Below are 19,788 nucleotides of genomic sequence, written 5' to 3' on the forward strand. Positions count from 1 at the left end.
TGAGCAACGTTGAGCATCTTTCATGTGTTTGTTAGCCATCTGTATGTCTTCTTTAGAGAAATGTCTGTTTAGGTCTTTTCCCCACTTTTTGATTGGGTTTTTTGTTTTCCTGGCATTGAGTTATATGAGGTGCTTATATATTTTGGAAATTAATCCTTTGTCAGTTGTTTCATTCGCTATTATTTTCTCCTATTCTGAGGGTTGTCTTTTCACCTTGCTTATAGTTTCCTTTGCTGTGCAAAAGCTTTTAAGTTTAATCAGGTCCCACTTGTTTACTTTTATTTCCACTACTCTAATAGATGGGTCATAGAGGATCTTGCTTTGATTTATGTCATTGAGTGTTCTGCCTATGTTTTCCTCTAAGAGTTCTATAGTTTCTGGTCTTACATTTAGGTCTTTAGTCCATTTTGAGCTTATCTCTGTGTATGGTATTAAGAAATATTTTAATTTCATTCATTTACAGGTAGCTGTCCAGTTTTCCCAGCATCATTTATTGAAGAGGCTATCTTTGCCCCATGGTATATTTTTGTCTCCTTTGTCAAAAACAAGGTACCCATAGGTGCATGGGTTTATTTCTGGGCTTTCTATCTTGTTCCATTGGTCTCTATTTCTGTTTTTGTGCCAGTGCCATACTATCTTGATGACTGTAGCATTGTAGTATAATCTGAAGTCAGGAAGGTTGATTCCTCCAGCTCCATTCTTCTTTCTCAAGATTTCTTTTGCTATTCAGGGTCTTCTGAGTTTCCATATGAATTATGAAATTTTTTTGTTCTAGTTGCTAATTTGATAGGGATCACATTGAATCTGTAGATTACATTTGGTAGTATAGATATTTTCACAGTATCGATTCTTCCTACCCAGGAACATGGAATATCTCTCCATCAGTTTACGTCATCTTTAATTTCTTTCATTAGTGTCTTATAATTTTTTTGTGTACAGTTCTTTTGTCTCCTTAGTTAAGTTTATTCCTAGATATCTAATTCTTTTGCCATAATGGTGAATGGGATTGATTACTTAATTTCTCTTTCTGAGTTTTCATTGTTGGTATATAGAAATGCAAGTGATTTCTATGTATTGACTTCATATCCTGCAACTTTGCTAAATTTACTGATTAGCTCTAGTAATTTTCTGATACTATCTTTAGGGTTTTCTATGTACAGTATCATTTCATCTACAAACAGTGAGAGCTTTACTTCTTCACCTGGATTCCTTTTATTTCTTTTTCTTTGATTGCTGCAGCTAGGACTTCCAGGACTATGTTGAATAATAGTGGTGAAAGTGGACACCCTTGTCTTGTTCCTTATCTTAGGGGGAATGCTTTCATTTTTTCGCCATTGAGAATAATGTTTGCTGTAGGCTTATCATATATGGCTTTTACTATGTTGAGATAGATTCCTTCTATGCCCATTTTTTGAAGAGTTTCAATCATAAATGGGTGCTGAATTTTGTTAAAGGCTTTTTATTCGTCTATTGAGATTATCATATGGTTTTTATCTGTCAATTGGTTAATATGGTGTATCACATTGATTGATTTGCATATATTAAAGAATCCTTGCATCCCTGGAAAAAACCCACCTTGATCATGGTGTATGAGCTTTTTGATGTGTTGCTGAATTCTGTTTGCTAAAATTCTGTTGAGGAATTTTGCATATATGTTCATTGGTGGCCTGTAGTTTTTTTTGTGTGTGTTGTCTTTCTCTGATTTTGGTATCAGGCTGATGGTGGCCTCAGAGAATGAGTTTGGAAATGTTCCTTCCTCTGCAATTTTTTGAAAGAGTTTTAGAAGGATAGGCATTAGCTTTTCTCTAAATGTTTGCTAGAATTCTCCTGTGATGCCCTCTGGTCCTGGGCTTTTGTCTTTTGGGAGATTTTTGATTACAGCTTCAATTTCAGTGCTTGTCATTGGGTTGTTCATAATTTTTATTTCTTCCTGGTTCAGTCTTGGAAGATTTAACTTTTCTAAGAATATGTCCATTTCTTCCAGGTTATCTATTTTATTGCCATATAGTTGTTCATAATAGTATCTTATAATCCTTTGTATTTCTGCATTGTTTCTTGTAACCTCTCCTTTTTCATTTCTGATTTTGTTGATTTGGTTCTTCTCTTATTTTTTCTTGATGAGTCTGGCTAAAGGTTCGTGAATTTTGCTTACCTTGTCAAAGAACTAGCTTTTATCTTTATTAATCTGTACATTGTTTCTTTCATTTCGTTTTCATTTATTTCTGCTCAGATCTTTATGATTTCTTTCCTTCTACTAATTTTGGGGCTTTTTATTTTTCTTTTTACAGTTGTTTTAGCTGTAAATTTAGGTTGTCTATTTGATGTTTTTCTTGTTTCTTGAGGTAGGATTGTATTGCTATAAACTTCCCTCTTAGAACTGTTTTTGTTGCATCCCATAGGTTTTGAGTTCTCCTATTTTCATTGTCATTTGTTTCTAGAAATTTTCTGATTTCCCTTTTGATTTCTTCAATAACCTGTTAGGAAAGTGAGAGTGAAGTCGTATCTGACTCTTTGCGACCCCATGGACTGTAGCCTACTACGCTCCTCCACCCATGGAATTTTCCAGGCAAGAGTACTGGAGTGGTTTGCCATTTCCTTCTCCAGAGGATCTTCCCAACCCAGGGATTGAACCTGGGTCTCCCACATTGTAGGTAGATGCTTTATTGTCTGAGCCACCAGGGAAATCCCAGTAACCTGTTGGTTATTTAGAAACATATTGTTTAATCTCCATATGTTTGTGTTTCTTAGTTTTTTTTCTTGTAATTGATATCTAGTCTCATAGCATTGTGGTTGGAAAATATGCTTGATATGATTTCAGTTTCTTAAATTTATTGAGATTTGATTTGTGACCCAAGATGTGGTCTATCCTTGAGAATGTTCCATGTGCACTTGAGAAGAAGGTGTATTCTGCATTTGGTTGGCATGTCCTGAAGATATCAATGAGATCCATCTCATCTAATATATCATTTAAGACTTGTGTTTCCTTATTAATTTTCTGTTTTGATGATCTGTCCATTGGTGTGAGTGAGGTGTTAAAGTCTCCTACTAATATTGTGTTACTGTCAATTTCTTTTTTTATGTCTTTTAGTGTTTGTCTTATGTATTTAGGTGCTCCTATGTTGGGTGCATAGATATTTACAATTGTTATATCTTCCTCTTGGATTGAGCCCTTGATCATTATGTAGTGTCCTTCCTTATCTTTTGTAATCTTCTTTATTTTAAGGTCTATTTTGTCTGATATGAGGATTGCTACTCCAGCTTTCTTTTGCTTCCCATTTGCATGGAATATGTTTCTCCATCCTTTCACTTTCAGTCTATGTGTGTCTTGAGGTCTGAAGTGGGTTTCTTGTAGACAGCATACATGTGGGTCTTGTTTTTATATTCATTCAGCCGGTCTGTGTCTCTTGGTTGGAGCATTTAATCCATTTACATTTAAAGTAATTATTGATATATATGTTCCTATTGCCATTTTCTTAATTGTTTGGGGTTGATTTTGTAGATCTTTTTCCTTCTCTTGTATTTCTTGACTATATAAGTCCCTTTAACATTTGTTGTAAAATGTTTGGTAGTACTGAATTCTCTTAACTTTTGCTTGTCTAAAAAGCCTTTAATTTCTCCATCAATTTTGAATAAGATCCTTGCTGGGTACAGTAGTCTTGGTTGTAGATTTCGCCCTTTCAGTACTTTAAATATATCCTGCCATTCCCTTCTGGCCTTTAGAGTTTCCGCTGAAAGATCAGCTGTTAAGCATATGAGGTTTCCCTTGTATGTTACTTGTTGCTTCTCCCTTGCTGCTTTTAATATTCTTTCTTTGTGTTTAGTCTTTGTTAGTTTGATTAGTATGTGTCTTGGTGTGTTTCTCCTTGGGTTTATTCTGAATGGGACTCTTTGTGCCTCTTGGACTTGATTGGATGTTTTCTTTTCCATACTGGGGAAATTTTCAACTATAATCCCTTCAAAAAATTTTTCATACCCTTTCTTTTTCTCTTCTTCTTCTGGGACCCCTATAATTCAAATGTTGGTGCATTTGATACTGTCCCAGAATTCTCTAAGACTATCCTCAGTTCTTTTCATTAATTTTACTTTATTCTGCTCTTCAAAAATTATTTTCACCATTTTATCTTCCAGCTCACTGATTCATTCTTCTGCTTAAGATATTCTGCTACTGATTCCTTCTAGAGTATTTTTAGTTTCAGTAATTATGCTGTTTGTTTCTGTATGTTTATTCTTTAATTCATCTAGGTGTCTGTTAATTGATTCTTGCATTTTCTCCATTTTTTTTGCAAGGTTTTTAATCATTTTTACTATCATTATTCTGAATTCTTTTTCAGGTAGTGTGCCTATTTCCTCTTCATTTATTTGGACTTCTATGTTTCTAGTTTGTTCCTTCATTTGTGTAGTATTTCTCTGCCTTTTCTTTTTTTTTTTAAACTTATTGTGTTTGAGGTCTCATTTTCCCAGGTTTCAAGGAAAGTTGAATTATTTCCTTAAAGAAAGTTGAATTCTTTCTTCCTTTTGATTTCTGCCCTCCTAATATTGGTTCAGTGGTTTATGTAAGCTTTGAATAGGATGAGATTTGTACTGAGGTTTTGTTTGTTTGTTTGTCCTCTCATGAGCAAGGCTGAATGAGGTGGTAATCCTGCTGCTTATGACTGGGTTTGTATTTTTGTTTTGTTTGTTGTTTAGATGAGGTGTCCTGCACAGGGTGCTACTGCTGGTTTGGTGATGCTGGGTCTTGTATTCAAGTGGTTTCCTTTGTGTGAGTTCTCACTATTTGATACTCCCTAGGGTTAGTTATCTTGTAGTCTAGGGTCTTGGAGTCAGTGTTCCCACTCCAAAGGCTCAGGGCTTGATCTCTGTTCAAGAACAAAGATTCCACAAGTGGTTTGTTATGGTATTAAGTGAGATTAAAACAAATATCCACAAATGAGAAAGCAAAGATGAACCCCAGACAGATGGCAGTTACAAAATCAAGCAAATAATAATTGAAATAATGTAATATATACATATACATATACATATACACCCATGAGCAAAGTTAAAATAGTCCAACAAAAATAAAGTACAGTAGATTGACCCGGTGAACAAAGGAAATCAAAAATTATATTTACCTGTTAAGAACAAAACTAACTAAAGCACAAACTGGAAAACAAAACTAAAGCAAGGTGACAAATGGGGAAAAAAGCAATGAAAACAAAACTAACAAATATGTTGGGAAGAAAGGAAAGAAAGAAAAGAAAAAAGAATAGATATGCAAAGCTAAAGAGGCAGATGAAGATTCATATACATTAAAGATTAACTGCAAGGAGAAAAGAACAGTAGGAAAAGCAAACAAAGGAATAAATGTAAAAAATAATAGATTTAAAAAATTAAAATTAAAAAAAGAGAAAAGAAAAAAAAAGAAAACTTCACAGAACTGCAAAATTCCAATGTAGAGGCAGAAGTTTATAACAATAATAAAAATGTGACTGAGAAAATAAATTAAAAAAAGCTCAAAAGATCAATTGGATTTCTTAGTGCCAATAAAATTGACAACTACAGCAGAGGGGGGAAAAAGAAAAAAAATCCAAAAGAATCTACAGAACAAGTCAAAACATAAGAATAATAACTGTTTCTCTTGAGTCACTGCTGTCTGAGTCTCTTCCCTCGCTGGGAGTCACAGTCCACCTCACCTCCCTAAGGTGCCCTCTAATACTATGCTGATTTCTGAACCTGCTGTAGGGGCAGTTCAGATTCTAACCTGGTCCTACTCCTGTGTGTTCTTGCCTCCAATGTCCACAGCTATCAGAACTAGTGTGTTTTCTTTTGTGGGAGCTCTCAGTGGCCTTTTATATATTCCATAGACACAGAGTCTGCCTAGTTGATCATGTGGATTTAATCTGCAGCTTGTACAGCTGGTGGAAAGGTTTTGGATCTTCTTTCTTAGCCACACTGCCCCTAGGTTTCAACTGTGGTTTTATTTCCACCTCTATATGTGGGTTGTCAACTAGGGTTTGGTCCTGTGAGGGCCAGGTATGGAGGTGGTGCAGCTGCCTGGGTCTCAGGGGTTTTGACATCACCAGGTACTCAGAAGGGTTGGTGGCTAGGGCACCAGGAAATATAGTGATCTAGAAGGGTATAGCAACCAGTATTGGCCAATACAGTCCAGAATTCTTGCTTGGAGAACCCCCTCCCTGACAGAGAAGCCTGGCAGGCCACAGTCTACAGGGTGACAAAGAGTTGGACATGACAGAAGTGACCCTGCCTGCATAGATGTAAGACATTTTTTGCCTGTGGCAGCTCTGCCCCAGTGAGATTGAGCATGAAAGTGGCACAGCTGCTTGGCTTGCAGGGACCCTGGTGGCACCAAGTGTTCAGGGACACGGACTGCCTCCACCACAGGAGTTATGGCCTTATCAGAGTCTTTTCTCAAGCCTCTTATAGCTGGCAATCAGAAGGCCTCTTTGGCCAGTCTTTCTCCATAGCTCTGCCGTTCAGGCACTTAGAGGCTTCCCTTTCCTGGGGTCCTTCTCTGTTGGTTGACATGTCAGGCACTTAAAGGGGCACCCTGGGTGGGGTCCTACTCTGTAGTTCAGTGCATCAGGTGTTTGATGGGTCAACTTCTCTATTGTTCAGCTGGCAACGCTGGCATGTGGGGAGAGAGGTTATGGTGATGGCTCCACCCCCTGCGTGTGACTCAGCAGTATCGCCTTGCTTCCATGGCTGCCTGGCTTTCCTCCACCAGTATTTTCCCACCATGATCTCCTCCCTCTGCTGCTGCTGCTAAGTCGCTTCAGTCGGGTCCGACTCTGTGTGACCTGTAGACAGCAGCTCACTAGGCTCTTCTGTCCCTGGGATTCTCCAGGAAAGAATACAGGAGTGGGTTGCCATTTCCTTCTCCAATGAATGGAAGTGAAAAGTGAAAGTGAAGTCACTCAGTCATGCCTGACTCTTAGCTACCCCATGGACCACAGTCTACCAGGCTCCTCTGTCCATGGGATTTTCCAGGCAAGAGTACTGGAGTGGGGTGCCATAGCCTTCTCTGGATATCCTCCCTCACATCCCTTCAATCCGTTTCTCCACAGTCAACAGCAGCCCTTGCCCTGGGACTGCTCCACAATCCCTAAACTCCAGCTCCCAGCAGCTCCGCCTTCTAGGGGACCAATGTTCTTGTCCGGGATATGTATGGCTGCAGCAAGGACTGTCTGATTCTCATTCTGTTTAGGCTGCCATAGATCAGCTGTTTCACTCTCAGCCTTAAATGTCTCCTCAAATGTCAGACAATTGCCCTGATGCGGGGATCAGACCCCTGTTTCAATTCCCCTACCAGCAGAGGGCAGGTTTAGTCTTACTAACACTACTGTTTTCCCCCTAGTTCCTTCATCCTACCAAGTTTTTGTGGTTCTACATATTCTTTTCCACTGGTCAGGTACTCCTGCCCACTCTCAGCTCATGCTCTGCATGCACTTTTGTGTCATAAAGTATATTCCTGATTTATCTGTGGAGAGAGATGTACTTCATGTCCACCTACTCCTCCACCATCTTGTTCTCTCTGGTACATATAAATTTTAACAGTGACTTTATACCTAAGAAATGCACCTATATTTGTGGAAAAAATTGACCATATAATAGTTAATAAACAAAACAACGTAAGAATTACCATATTATTAGCTTAATGTGCTCATGAGTTGCTTTTACATTAGCTATAAATATCCTAAAAAATAGGATATTTAGCTGTTTGATATGACACACAAGCAAGCATATTAGAGGCACTTGAAAATTACATTTAATTTTCTTGATTTAAAAACAAATTTCTTTTCACTCTTATTTTCACTTATTTTCTTTGGTTTAAGTTGGAGAGAAGGTAGTTACAATGATTCAGTATCATCCGATCCATAGCAAGCTTTCCATTTTCTGGAAAATAAGATGATAGGAATAAGCCTATCATAAATAAAACTGATGGACATAGTCACAGTTCCTTAGTAATTAGTGGGGATGGACACAGGGAGGAGAATTATTTGCACAGAAATCAAATTTAGTTTTCAAACCTGTATTTATGATTTTGAAAAGAGCCAAGAACAGAAAAAATTTAAATAGTTATTAGGGGTTTTATGGAAACAGAATAAATGAATGGTTTCAATGGTAACCCAGATTTAAGTATATAAAAAAAAGATAACTTAGCATTAGCAGGAAACCCGTAGATCCTAAAATAATGCATTTCAAAAATGAAGACACCCATTTTTGAAAAACAATGACAAAGACAATAAAAAATTATTTTCCCGTTCTAATGCTTCTCCAGAGTTTTAAGACATTACTTCTTTATTGGCTTTTTTCTTTTTAATTTTTAGTTTAACATTCAACTTTATCAGAGGTAAAGAAGAAATGTTGTTACTTCCTATAGACTTTTCTATGCCCTATTTTTATTATTGAAATATGTGTTGAAAATCTTAAATATCCAGGCAACGCCTTCTCTCTGTAAGTTATTCTAATTGTCGTTGTTATTTAGTCACTATGTCTGAATCTTTTGCAACCCCATGGACTGTAGTCTTCCAGACTCCTCTGTTCATGGAATTTTCCAGGCAAGAATACTAGAGTGCGTTGCCATTTCCTTCTTCATGTGATTTTACTGACCCAAGAATCAAACTGGCATCTCCTGCATTGGCAAGTGGATTCTTTACCATTGAACCACCAGGGAGGCCCAAATTATTCTAACAGTATATAAAAATCTTAGTATATAACAATTTTATTATAGTATTTAAATAGTACAAATTATTCACCGTCTATGTGACAATCACTATATTAGGTGCTAAGAATAAGTGAAATAACTGGATATAGTTTTTGGCCTGAAGGAAACTTACAACTAAGAAGGAATAAATGAATATAAAAAGAAATTACATGCATATAAATATCTGAATATATACATATGTCTCTTCAAAGGATGAGATGGGTGATGGCATCACCAATGCAATGGACTTGATCTTGGGCAAACTCCAGGAGATGGTGAGGGACAGGGAGGCCTGGCTGCTGCAGTCCATGGAGTTGCAAAGAGTTGGATACAACTGGGTGACTGAGCAATAACAACAAATACATATTCAAGATAGAGATGAAATTAAAAAAAAAAAACCAGTGAAGTTGAAAAGAAGGATATTAAGAAATAATACTTCAAACAATGTCCCATAAAACACAGAACAGAACTGAAGGAAGCAGTCAGAATTCTGGGGGATTTGGCCAATTCTAGGGATGAGCGATCTTATCACTAAGCTGTGACAGTAAAATGTATGAGAAGTGAGGGAAGATGCTCTGGAGGAGGGCATGGCAACCCACTCCAGTATTCTTGCCTGGAGAATCCCCAGGGATGGAGGATCCTGGTGGGCTACAGTTCTTGGGGTCACAAAGAGTCAGACACGATTGAGCGACTAAGCACAGCACACATACACACACACACACATATATAAATATATATTACTAGATTATTTATATGCCTTCATTTTTTTAAGAAAACCATCTTTTTCCTATGCTAGTTCATTTACCAGAAATTTCTTTTCCTCTGCTATTCCCTGTGCATTGTATGCATCCCCAGTGCTGTTCTCCCCCTCACTTCTCCTATAATGAACTAGAAGACCAGGCTGAAGCTAAGAATTACTACTCACTGGAAAAGTGGTGATGCATGAAGAGCTGGCTCTTGCCCCTAAAGAGTAGACCACTCCCTTCTGTCCCCACCCCAAATTCCATTGACCTGTGCCATGAGGGGCTGTGCCTGAAAGTGGACACTCCAGCCCACACACCCAATTTCTCATTATGTAGCTACAAAAAGGCACCCAGGAGTGTAATTCATCTTTGGGAGAAAGGACAGGGGGAGGAGGCCCAGATAAGCTTAGACAGTCAGTTTGAACAAAGAATTCCAAGGTCTTGTGTGCTCAGATGTAGAAACTGGGGTGTATTTCTGGTTGGATGTGTCTCCTAGGTCCCTTGGATTCCTTATCCCATGGGAGGGAAATGGCTGGAGGAAAGCCAGAGTGGAAATCCAGAGGATCTCTAAAGCAATATTACTCATAGAAGAGTACTGTAACTGACACCATGAATTATTTGTTACCGGTTCACAATGAGATAAGATGTTTCACCAGAGTGTAAATGAGCTACATCACTAAGCATTTGTTTGTTTTTGCTGACATTTTTCTTTTTCTCTTTAGGATGGCCTGGTAAAGAAGCCAATATTAATTTATATTCTGATACAAATTTCTTAGCTTGTCATGGGTCCACTCATAAAGTGGTGCTGCTCTAAAATATGGGGCATTCTTGACCAAGTCTAGAAGTCAGAGTTACAAGAGACCAATGCAAGCAAACAAGCTGATTTTCTGATGCACGATATAGTCTGGGATCTTCCCGACCCAGGGATCAAACCTGGGTCTCCCACATTGCAGGAAGACTCTTTACTATTTGAGCTACTGGGAAAACCCAACATATTCTAACATTGTATTAAATATAACAACTGTTCAAGACAGTTCTGTCAGAGGCAAAGTCTCTAATGAACTCACATTATATTCTTCCCAGTAACAGCATCAGTTTAATTGAATTTGAATATATAACGTGAATATTTGGACACTAAGTTTTTATTCCATAAAGTCAGTTCTAACTTTGTGTTCTGTTTTCTTCCAAAATTAGTGCTACTAGTCATAATTAAATACAATGATTATATGGAAAATATTATGGTAATCTAATGAAAAGCAAGAGATGTGAAAAAATTAAAATTTTCAACTCAGCCTCATTAACTTACAGCCAAATGACAAAAGTGATGAATTATAAGAATATGGTAGATCCTACCTGAATTCTGTAACTAGAAGCTTTTATTTAAGTACTATAGAGAAGACTGAGTTGGGGTTATAATAGTTGGTCCAATATCTTCTACTTTAAAGGGATCAGAACTCTTAGCATTCAGATTTATAGAGCTGATTAATTAGGAGTTATCTCCCAGAAACTAGAGTTTTTCCTTTAGGAATCAGTCTAAGGATAGACATTTAATATATTTGTTTCTTTGTTTTAAAATACGTATTTCATGGAGAGGCTGTGTGTCAAAGAAATTTAACTTCAAAAATCATTCCCTTGACAGTTAATCAAAAGTTTTATTTAATCTTGGAAATTACAAGGTAGTTCCATCAGAAAATGAATTTAATTTATATACATTTATTTTACACACTTTTTAGAACAACACCTGTTAGTATTTTACAATAACCATGCTATGGAAGTGTTTGATTTAATAGATTATTATTTTTTATGAAAGAGAATTCTATCAGCATAGTGAACGTAGGGAGATAATTCTGAAAGAAGTTAATTTGAGCTCAACAGTTGTAGAGTACAATGCATTCTTACATGGGCTCTAGTATGCAGATTAAGGAAAGACTAATAGAGACCTCTTTATTTCTAGCTCTCAGCCCTAAAAACTCATTTGGCTGCAGAGATGATCCCTATGTTCAGGCTCATTTTGGGTCAATACTGAATAAAATAGAAGAAAAGAATGCCCCCACTACAAGTAGTCAGGAAGACTGGCTATTGACCACTTTCTTTTCATAGGTGTAAACTGAGTTCTGGAGAGAGTAGGTAACTTTTTCGAGACTCAGGAAAATGAGGTCATGATTTTATTTCCTAAATAAGGATGCACCTCTGTCACTTCTACCTCTAAAATGAATTGTGTCAATTTAGCCACCCAAGCTAATTAAGAATAATAACATGTGACTGAGTGAGAAGCTCATTCTGCCTAGGAAGGATCATCTAGGTCTTGGATACGCAGCTATATCATTATTCAGTTATTCAGCCAAATATATGCTGAAAAACTTGTATGTGCAAAGCACAGCTAGACATGATGAATCACAGAGAGAGAATTAAAGCATATTCAGTACCTCTACTATCATCAAAAGTAAGATAGTAAGCTTCTGATAACAGTAAGGTACTAAACATGGTTTAATCTTCTCTAAGCTATTTGCAGCAACATGGATAGACCTAGAGGATGTTATGGTTAATGAAAACAAATACTCTATGTTATCACTTAAACTTGGAATCTAAAAAATAAAACAAATGAATGTATATAACAAAACAGAAACTGACTCACAGATATAGAGAACAAACTATGGTTACCCATAGGGGGAAGGGGAGAGGGGAACAATAAGGATATGGGATTGAGATACAAACTATTAATGTATAAAATAAATAAGCCACAAATATATATTGTGCAGGGCTTCCCAGGTGGTGCTAGTGGTAAAGAACCCACCTGCCACTGCAGGAGACATAAAAGACCTGGGTTCTATCCCTGGGTCAGGAAGATCCCTTGGAGGAGGGCATGGCAATCCACTCCAGTATTCTTGCCTGGAGAATTTTATAGACAGAAGAGCCTGCTGGGCTACAGTCCCTGGGGTCACAAAGAGTTGGACATAACTGAAGTGGCTTAGCACACACTTGCATATATTACACAGTACAGGGAAATATAAGAGGTTCCCTGGTGGTTCAGTTGGTAAAGAATCTGGCTGAAATGCAGGAGACCTGGGTTCGGAAGATCCCTGGTTTGGGAAGATCCCTTGGATAAGGGAATGGAATGGCTACCAACTCCATTATTCTGGCCTGGAGAATTCCATGGACTGTATAGTTCATGGGGTCTCAAAAAGTCAGATATGACTGAGTGACTTTCACTTTCATTTTCACAGGGAAATAAAGTCATTTTTATTTTATTACTCCATTATTTTAAATGGAGTATAAACTATGAAAATATTGAGTCCCTCTATTGTACACTTAAAACTAATATAATATTTTAAATTAATTATACATCAATTGAAAAAATAGATACAAATATCAAGTATGATTTAAGTTCTAATACAAAAATGCTATATTCTTTGAAGGATCAGTTTATAAGTTATTAGAAGTAAAGAACATATTCCATGGCTGGGAGTGAGAATCAAAGCTTCAAAGAGGAATGGTGACTGAGACTCAAAGAATTTTCCTTGGAAAGAGTGAAGATGGTGGCAAGTGGCCAAGAAAAGCTGGCAGCTGAAGGAGGGAGCAGAACTGATTATACGATGAAGATACCAAACCTAGCTGAGAAGGAAATTTGATAGAAAACCTAACCGAGAGAGCAAAAGGAAAGGAACCGGCCCACCAGAGCTACCACTAAGGAGATGCAGGACTGAAATAATGTCAGAATGAAAGAACTTCTTGGTCCCAACCATCTTTATTTGGGCATGACTGGCAGGCTAAATATTCTATTCTGGGTATTTGTGTTCAGAGTGGGGAGGCAGCATTCAATGATTGCTATAAAGACCTATACTTCTGCTTTCTATCTGACGGGGTTACACTGTATGATGCCTAACAAATCCAACTGATAATGAATATAGACAGGTCCCACTTGAGTTCTATTCTGCTGAGATTTTTTTAAAGTGGTTTTCAGAGAATTTCATTGTAATATAATTCTGAGGAAAGAACTCTAGAGATGACAATACTTCATTGTATGATTTTATCTATTCACATTAATCAGAGAATTTTTGAAAATGTATAGAAAATATACTTAAAAAATAGCACTCACCTATAATTCAACAAAAAAAGACCCAAAAGTGACTTGCAAAAATTTTGGTTTCTTGTGTGAATGTGTGTGCATATATGCATAAAATCATCCCTTTAGAAGATTATATTGTTGTATGCCTTAGAAACTCAAGACGATAAACTTCACTAGTATTCAAAGAAATAACTTAAAATAATAAGAAAATACATTTCATTTAATAAATTTAAAATGAACAATTGATGATATCCAGGCTTGGTAAAAGTTTAAGGATGTGGGCAAATGCTGGTAGAAGTGTGCTCATGTTAACATCTTTTAGAACAATAAAAAGCTTTTCAGACAGTTTTACTATAAGTCAGGAATGTATAAAAAGAAAGTGACATGAATATATACAGAACTTTATGAATACACAAATTCACTGAAGTAATATTTCAAATGTCAAACTATTTTAAGCAACATGATTTTTAATACTAATTAAGTAAATGATGATATGGCTGTGTGATATGATAAGGTACTGCTATGGAGCATTGTGAAGTGGAGCATGATGTAATTAAGAAGTAAAATGTTACTGAAATATGTTAAACTTTAACGGTTCTAAAACTGATGTGTGGATGTGTGTGTGTATGTTACATCAAATCGTTTAGGACATACATAGGTATTATTTGGTTGTGAAGCAATTTTATTAAAATGATAAGAACTAAACTGGTATCTCAGAGATAAAGGTAAAACTTTTAATAATGTGGTTAAAAATACAGTTTAATGTGAAACTACTCTGTAAGGATAAGAAGAGAAACTATATGAACAATACTGTATCCTATATCTTTGTCTACTATTTCTTCATTGTGTGTGTTTATACTAGTTTCTATATTGGTGGATGAGTTTTTTTGAGTTCTTTTATCTTGGTGGCAGAATTAAAGCTGAACCCAGCTCCCCTTTTGCCAACTACAAAGCAAATAGCAGATGGAAAGATTTTCTGTATGAGGTTTTTGTCTCTGTTCTATTGAAAAATAGATTTTATTCTGCCAAACTTAGAAATCTGAGTTGGACTTGCCACTTGAATTGATTAATAGAGTACAATGGAATTGACCCTTTGGGACTTCTAAACCCAGGTCTTAAATGTAGTCGCTGAATCTTCTGCTTTTGCTCAGGAAGAACCCAGACACAGTATAAGATGTCCAGGTTATATACGTGAATTGAGAGAAAGGCAACGCGAGGAAGCTCTGAGGGCTCATACGTGTGTGGGAGCCCTACTGACACCGCAAGCAAAGAGAGGCCCAGTCCTCCCAACTGTCCCAGCTCAATGAGACGATTTGGAACATTCTAGCTGAGCTGATGTTCTCTGTGTCTATGTTCAGTTGCTCAGTTGTGGCCAGCTCTTTGTGACCCCGTGGACTGCAGTCTGTCAGACTTCTCTGTCCATGATATTTTTCAGACAAATATATGGAGCAGTTTCCTTCTCCAAGGGATCTTCCCGACCCAAGGATCGAATCCTGTCTCCTACATTGACAGGCAGATTCTTTACCACTGAGCCATCAGGGAAGCCCATTTCTATATATGCTATTTCTTAAAATAGGATTTTGCCCATAAACCAATGTCTTATATGCTATTTCTTATAACATTTTGTTTATAGGGTTTTGTCATGTTTATTAATAACATAATAAAGCATGTCTTATGGTTATGTTATATTCTCTGCATAGTATATAAGGTAAGTCATTTAATGAGCTAAGCTGACGTTTGGATCTAAGTACAATTTATGGCAAGTTGGACATACAGTGTTCATGAGAAAAAGGTTTGGATTGGAGAAAGAATCCTGTTTCTCCCAGTGATTTGATGGTATAAGCAAGTGCTTGGGGAAGCTACTTACTCTTCCCAGTCTCTGATTCCTCATCTCTAAACAAATGGGGATAAACCTGTTGACATCTAAATTCCTGTCTAATCAAATACTAAGAGTCTGGACTTAGTTAAATAACTAAGGTTCTCATTTTAGATTGAACATCTATTTTAATTTCTTCTCTTCAACAAGTTTCATAATGTAATGAAGGATTACAAATATAATTTTTAAATTTCTAAAAGTTAGTTTGTGTTATTATATGAGATAACAATGGGGGAGAAGACTGTCATGACTGAGATTTGGTGATTAACATTAATTATTTTAATCTAGAAGCCAGAATTATATGTTGTTGTTTACTGGCTAAGTTGTGTCTGACTCTTTGTGACCCTATGGGACTGTAGCCTGCCAAGCTTCTCTGTCCTTGGACATCTCCAGGCAAGAATACTGGAATGGGTTGCCATGCCCTCCTCCAGGGGATAGTCCCAACCCAGAGACTGAACCCAAGTCTTTTATGTCTCCTGCATTGGCAGGCGGGTTCTTTACCACTAGTGCCACCTGGGAAATTATTTCTAAAAGCCAGAATTATATAAGTAAACCTAATTCATAGAACACAAAGATTCTGCTTTATTTTGTAGGAGTATTTCAATGCAACCCAGAGACAATAATTTTTAATTACAGTAAGTACTATTAAAAGATGAAAATTAAGCTGGTCACATGCAGGAAAGAATGGTTAAGATGGTAAAGTACTTGAAACCATGTTAGGTGAAATAATTGGAGTTGGAATATTTAGTCTGGAATAGAGATTGGGGCAGGGTAGTTTATTCTTTGTGGCCCTTAGAGGAGAACAAGAATAAATGGGTAGAGAAAGGGAGACAAATTTGACTCTGTTATGTGGATGAACTTCTTAAGAATTCCCTCATAAAGAAGTTAATCAAGCAGAGATTATACAATCATTTGAGAGAAAGTCTTCCAAATACACTTAAAAACTGATTTCTGCTTATTCTAAGACTCTAGGTGATAGTCTATATGCATAAAGATACTTCTGATTTTAGAAAGGAGTTGGGTAGAAATTTCTCCTCCTGGGCCTGGGAGAGAGAAAGGGCAAAGACTCAAGGTTGCCCTGTGGGGATGGTTCACGTGGCTCATCTCTTCAGGGACAGAAGCGTCATCTCCTAGGTGAGTAGTCCCGTTACAGGTATGAAGCATTCACAAGGTTGGCCAACCTTCACAGACAAACACACATTTCTCTGAACTCTCCTGCACCAAAATTACATCAATGTGTTCTTTAGTTCTTGCATTTTAAAACCCATGATTTTCTTGTGGTGAGTGCCTCCATGCCACTGGAGACCTTAAGGGTGAGGACTTGCCAAAGCCAATTGTGGCCCAAGCACATTTGCCAGCTGGATGGTCATGCTTAACTTTGGGTTTCTTATTTTCCTTCTTCTTGCAACTTTGAGTAAAGAACACTTTCTTGGTTTTCTTGGGTCACAAATACAGGACTCTGGACCGAAGTCATCTTTAGAACCAGGCTGTCATACGGTACCCCTGAGAGAAAGTAAAGTTTGTTTTTACTTTCTAAGGGATTTAGCCAAAGTCGTTTTCCATCTCAGAGCCTCTGTTAAGGAATTCAGAGTTCCTTCTCTGATCCTTCACAGTTCTAAAAAAGAATAAAAGTTTTTATTTGCATATTTCACAGTTTGAATATAAGTCCTTATTAAAGCTATGGGTGCCTGCCGTGTTCATGTACTTTCAGAGTCCTGGATAAACTGCTGATGCACTGAAACATAAGCTACAATTATACAAAAGAAATGACCAGTATCAAAGTTTTACTAAAATTCTTGCTTTTAAGACTTGAATTTTAGTCCTTCTGATTTTCCTATAATCCCTCTCAAACAATGGTAGAGACAAGGCCTGAAGAATTTAGCTTTGTAAAAACTTCCTTATTTGACCCACAATCACAGAACCTAAGGTAAAGAGGAGGAAACTTTAAAATCATACATTACAAATCCTCCAATTAAAAACTGAGAAAATATTTGCCTTGAGGCATTGAATAGCTGAGCATAGAAGACAGAGATCTTTAGTGCTTGCCCAGGGCTCTTCCAACCACACCCTACTTATTCATAAGACATGTTCTCAGCCTCTGGAAAACTAAACTGTGATTAAGTACTTGCCTACTATACTAAGAAAGTCTCTTACAGCAGAAACAGCCCCCAAATCAGACTTACTGCTTGAACTAGATAACAAATAAAGTGTTATATGTAAAACATCTAAATTTAAGCTTCTTTCATTTCCAAAATTCAAAATGGGCAAAATATCAAAAAACAAATTATGGTATATCCATAGCATGTAAGATAGGAAGATGGTTGTTTATAACACTTTTAAATAAAGGAAAAAATACAATAAATCTTATGATATATATATAATTAGTAAGAGTAGCATGTTGTTGTTGTTCAGTCGTTCAATCGTGTTCAACTCTTTGTGACCCTGTGGACTGCAGCATGCCAGGCTTCCCTGTCCTTCACCATCTCCCAGAGCTTGCTTAAACTCATGTCCATTGAGTTGGTGGTGTCATCCAACCATTTCATTCTCTGTTGCCCTCTTCTCTTCCTGTCTTCAATCTTTCCCAGCATCAGGTTCTTTTCTAATGAGTCACCTCTTGGCATCAGGTGGCCAAAGTATTGGGGCTTCAGTTTCAGCATCATCCTTCCAATGAATATTCAGGACTGATTTCCTTTAGGATGGGCTGGTTTGATCTCCTTTCAGTCCAAGGCACTCTCAAGAGTTTTATCCAACACCACAGCCCCAAAGCATCAATTCTTCAATGCTCAGTCTTCTTTATGATCCAACTCTTACATCTGACTACTGGAAAGCCCATAGCTTTGACTATCCAGACCTTTGTTGGCAAAGGAATGTCTCTGCTTTTTAATATGCTGTCTAGGTTTGTTATAGCTTTTCTGCCAAGGAGCAAGCATCTTTTAATTTCATGGCTGCAGTCACCATCTGCAGTGATTTTGGAGACCAAGAAAAGAAAGTGTCATTGTTTCCATTGTTTCCCCATCTATTTGTCATGAAGTGATGGGATTGGATGCCATGATCTTATTTTTTTGACTGTTGAGTTTTAAGCCAACTTTTTCACTCTTCTCTTTCACCTTCATCAAAAGGCTCTTTAGTTCCTCTTTGCTTTCTGCCATAAAGGTGGTGTTATCTGCATACCTGAAATAATTGATATTTCTCCTGGCAATCTTGATTCCAGCTTATGCTTCATCCAGCCTGGCTTTTCACGTGATGTATTCTGCATATAAGCTAAATAAGAAGGGTGACAATATACAGCCTTGACATACTCCTTTCCCAATTTTGAACCAGTTCATTGTTCCATGTCCGGTTCTAACTATTGCTTCTTCATCTGCATACAGGTTTCTCAGGAGGCAGGTATGGTGGTCTTGTATTTCCATCTCTTGAAGAATTTTCCACAGTTTATTGTGATCCACACAGTTGAAGGCTTTAGTGTAGTCAATGAAGCAGAAGTAGATTTTTTCTGGAATTCTCTTGCTTTTTCTATGATCCAGTGGATGTTGGCAATTTGATCTCTGGTTCCTCTGCCTTTTCTGTATCCAGCTTGAACTTCTGGAAGTTCTTGGTTCACGTACTGTTGAAATCTACACAAGCCTCTTATCCTCAACCATCAGAGAGCAGACAATAAAAATCAGAATCACTTTTTTAAAAAACTAATAAAACTGATCACATGAATCACAGCCTTGTCTAACTCTATGAAACTATGAGCCATGCCATTTAGGGCCACCCAAGATGGATGGGTCATGGTGGAGAGTTCTGACAAAACGTGGTCCACTGGAGAAGGGAATGGAAAACCACTTCAGTGTTCTTGCCTTGAGAGCCCAGTGAATACTATGAAAAGGGTAGCATGCGAACTGTGAATATAAGAAATATTGTTCATTTCTATGTGAAGATTTAATAAATCAGTTTTGATATTAAATATAATTACTAATTTCATTTTTCTGAATATGCTACAAAAGTTGCTTTATAGTATTCAAATCTTTATTTAATACTATTTTTGTAATTTTCTTTCTACTGAATGAGATACAGATAATTGTTTTGATCCACTTTTATGGCATAAGTTGAAACACTGATGGGGAATTTCAATTGCTTACCTTAAGACACCAATATGTGCATTTAAAGAGATAGGTATTTCTTATCTTTGGAGGACCAATTCAATTCACCACACCTTGATTTATTGCCACTTTAAAATCTGTTATCTATGTTTAGGGGCTTAGATTTTTATAATTAAGATTATGAAAATAAAAAGGAGCAGCACATTATCTACAGAGCAATGTAATCATGTACACAGACTGAAAATTGCAGGAAATGTCAAGGATTTATCAGTGCTGTATTGTGCTGAAAGTCTATAGAGTGTTAGTGTGAGGTC

This window comes from Bubalus kerabau, chromosome 2, assembly GCF_029407905.1.
Source record: "Bubalus kerabau isolate K-KA32 ecotype Philippines breed swamp buffalo chromosome 2, PCC_UOA_SB_1v2, whole genome shotgun sequence".
NCBI classification, from domain to species: domain Eukaryota; kingdom Metazoa; phylum Chordata; class Mammalia; order Artiodactyla; family Bovidae; genus Bubalus; species Bubalus kerabau.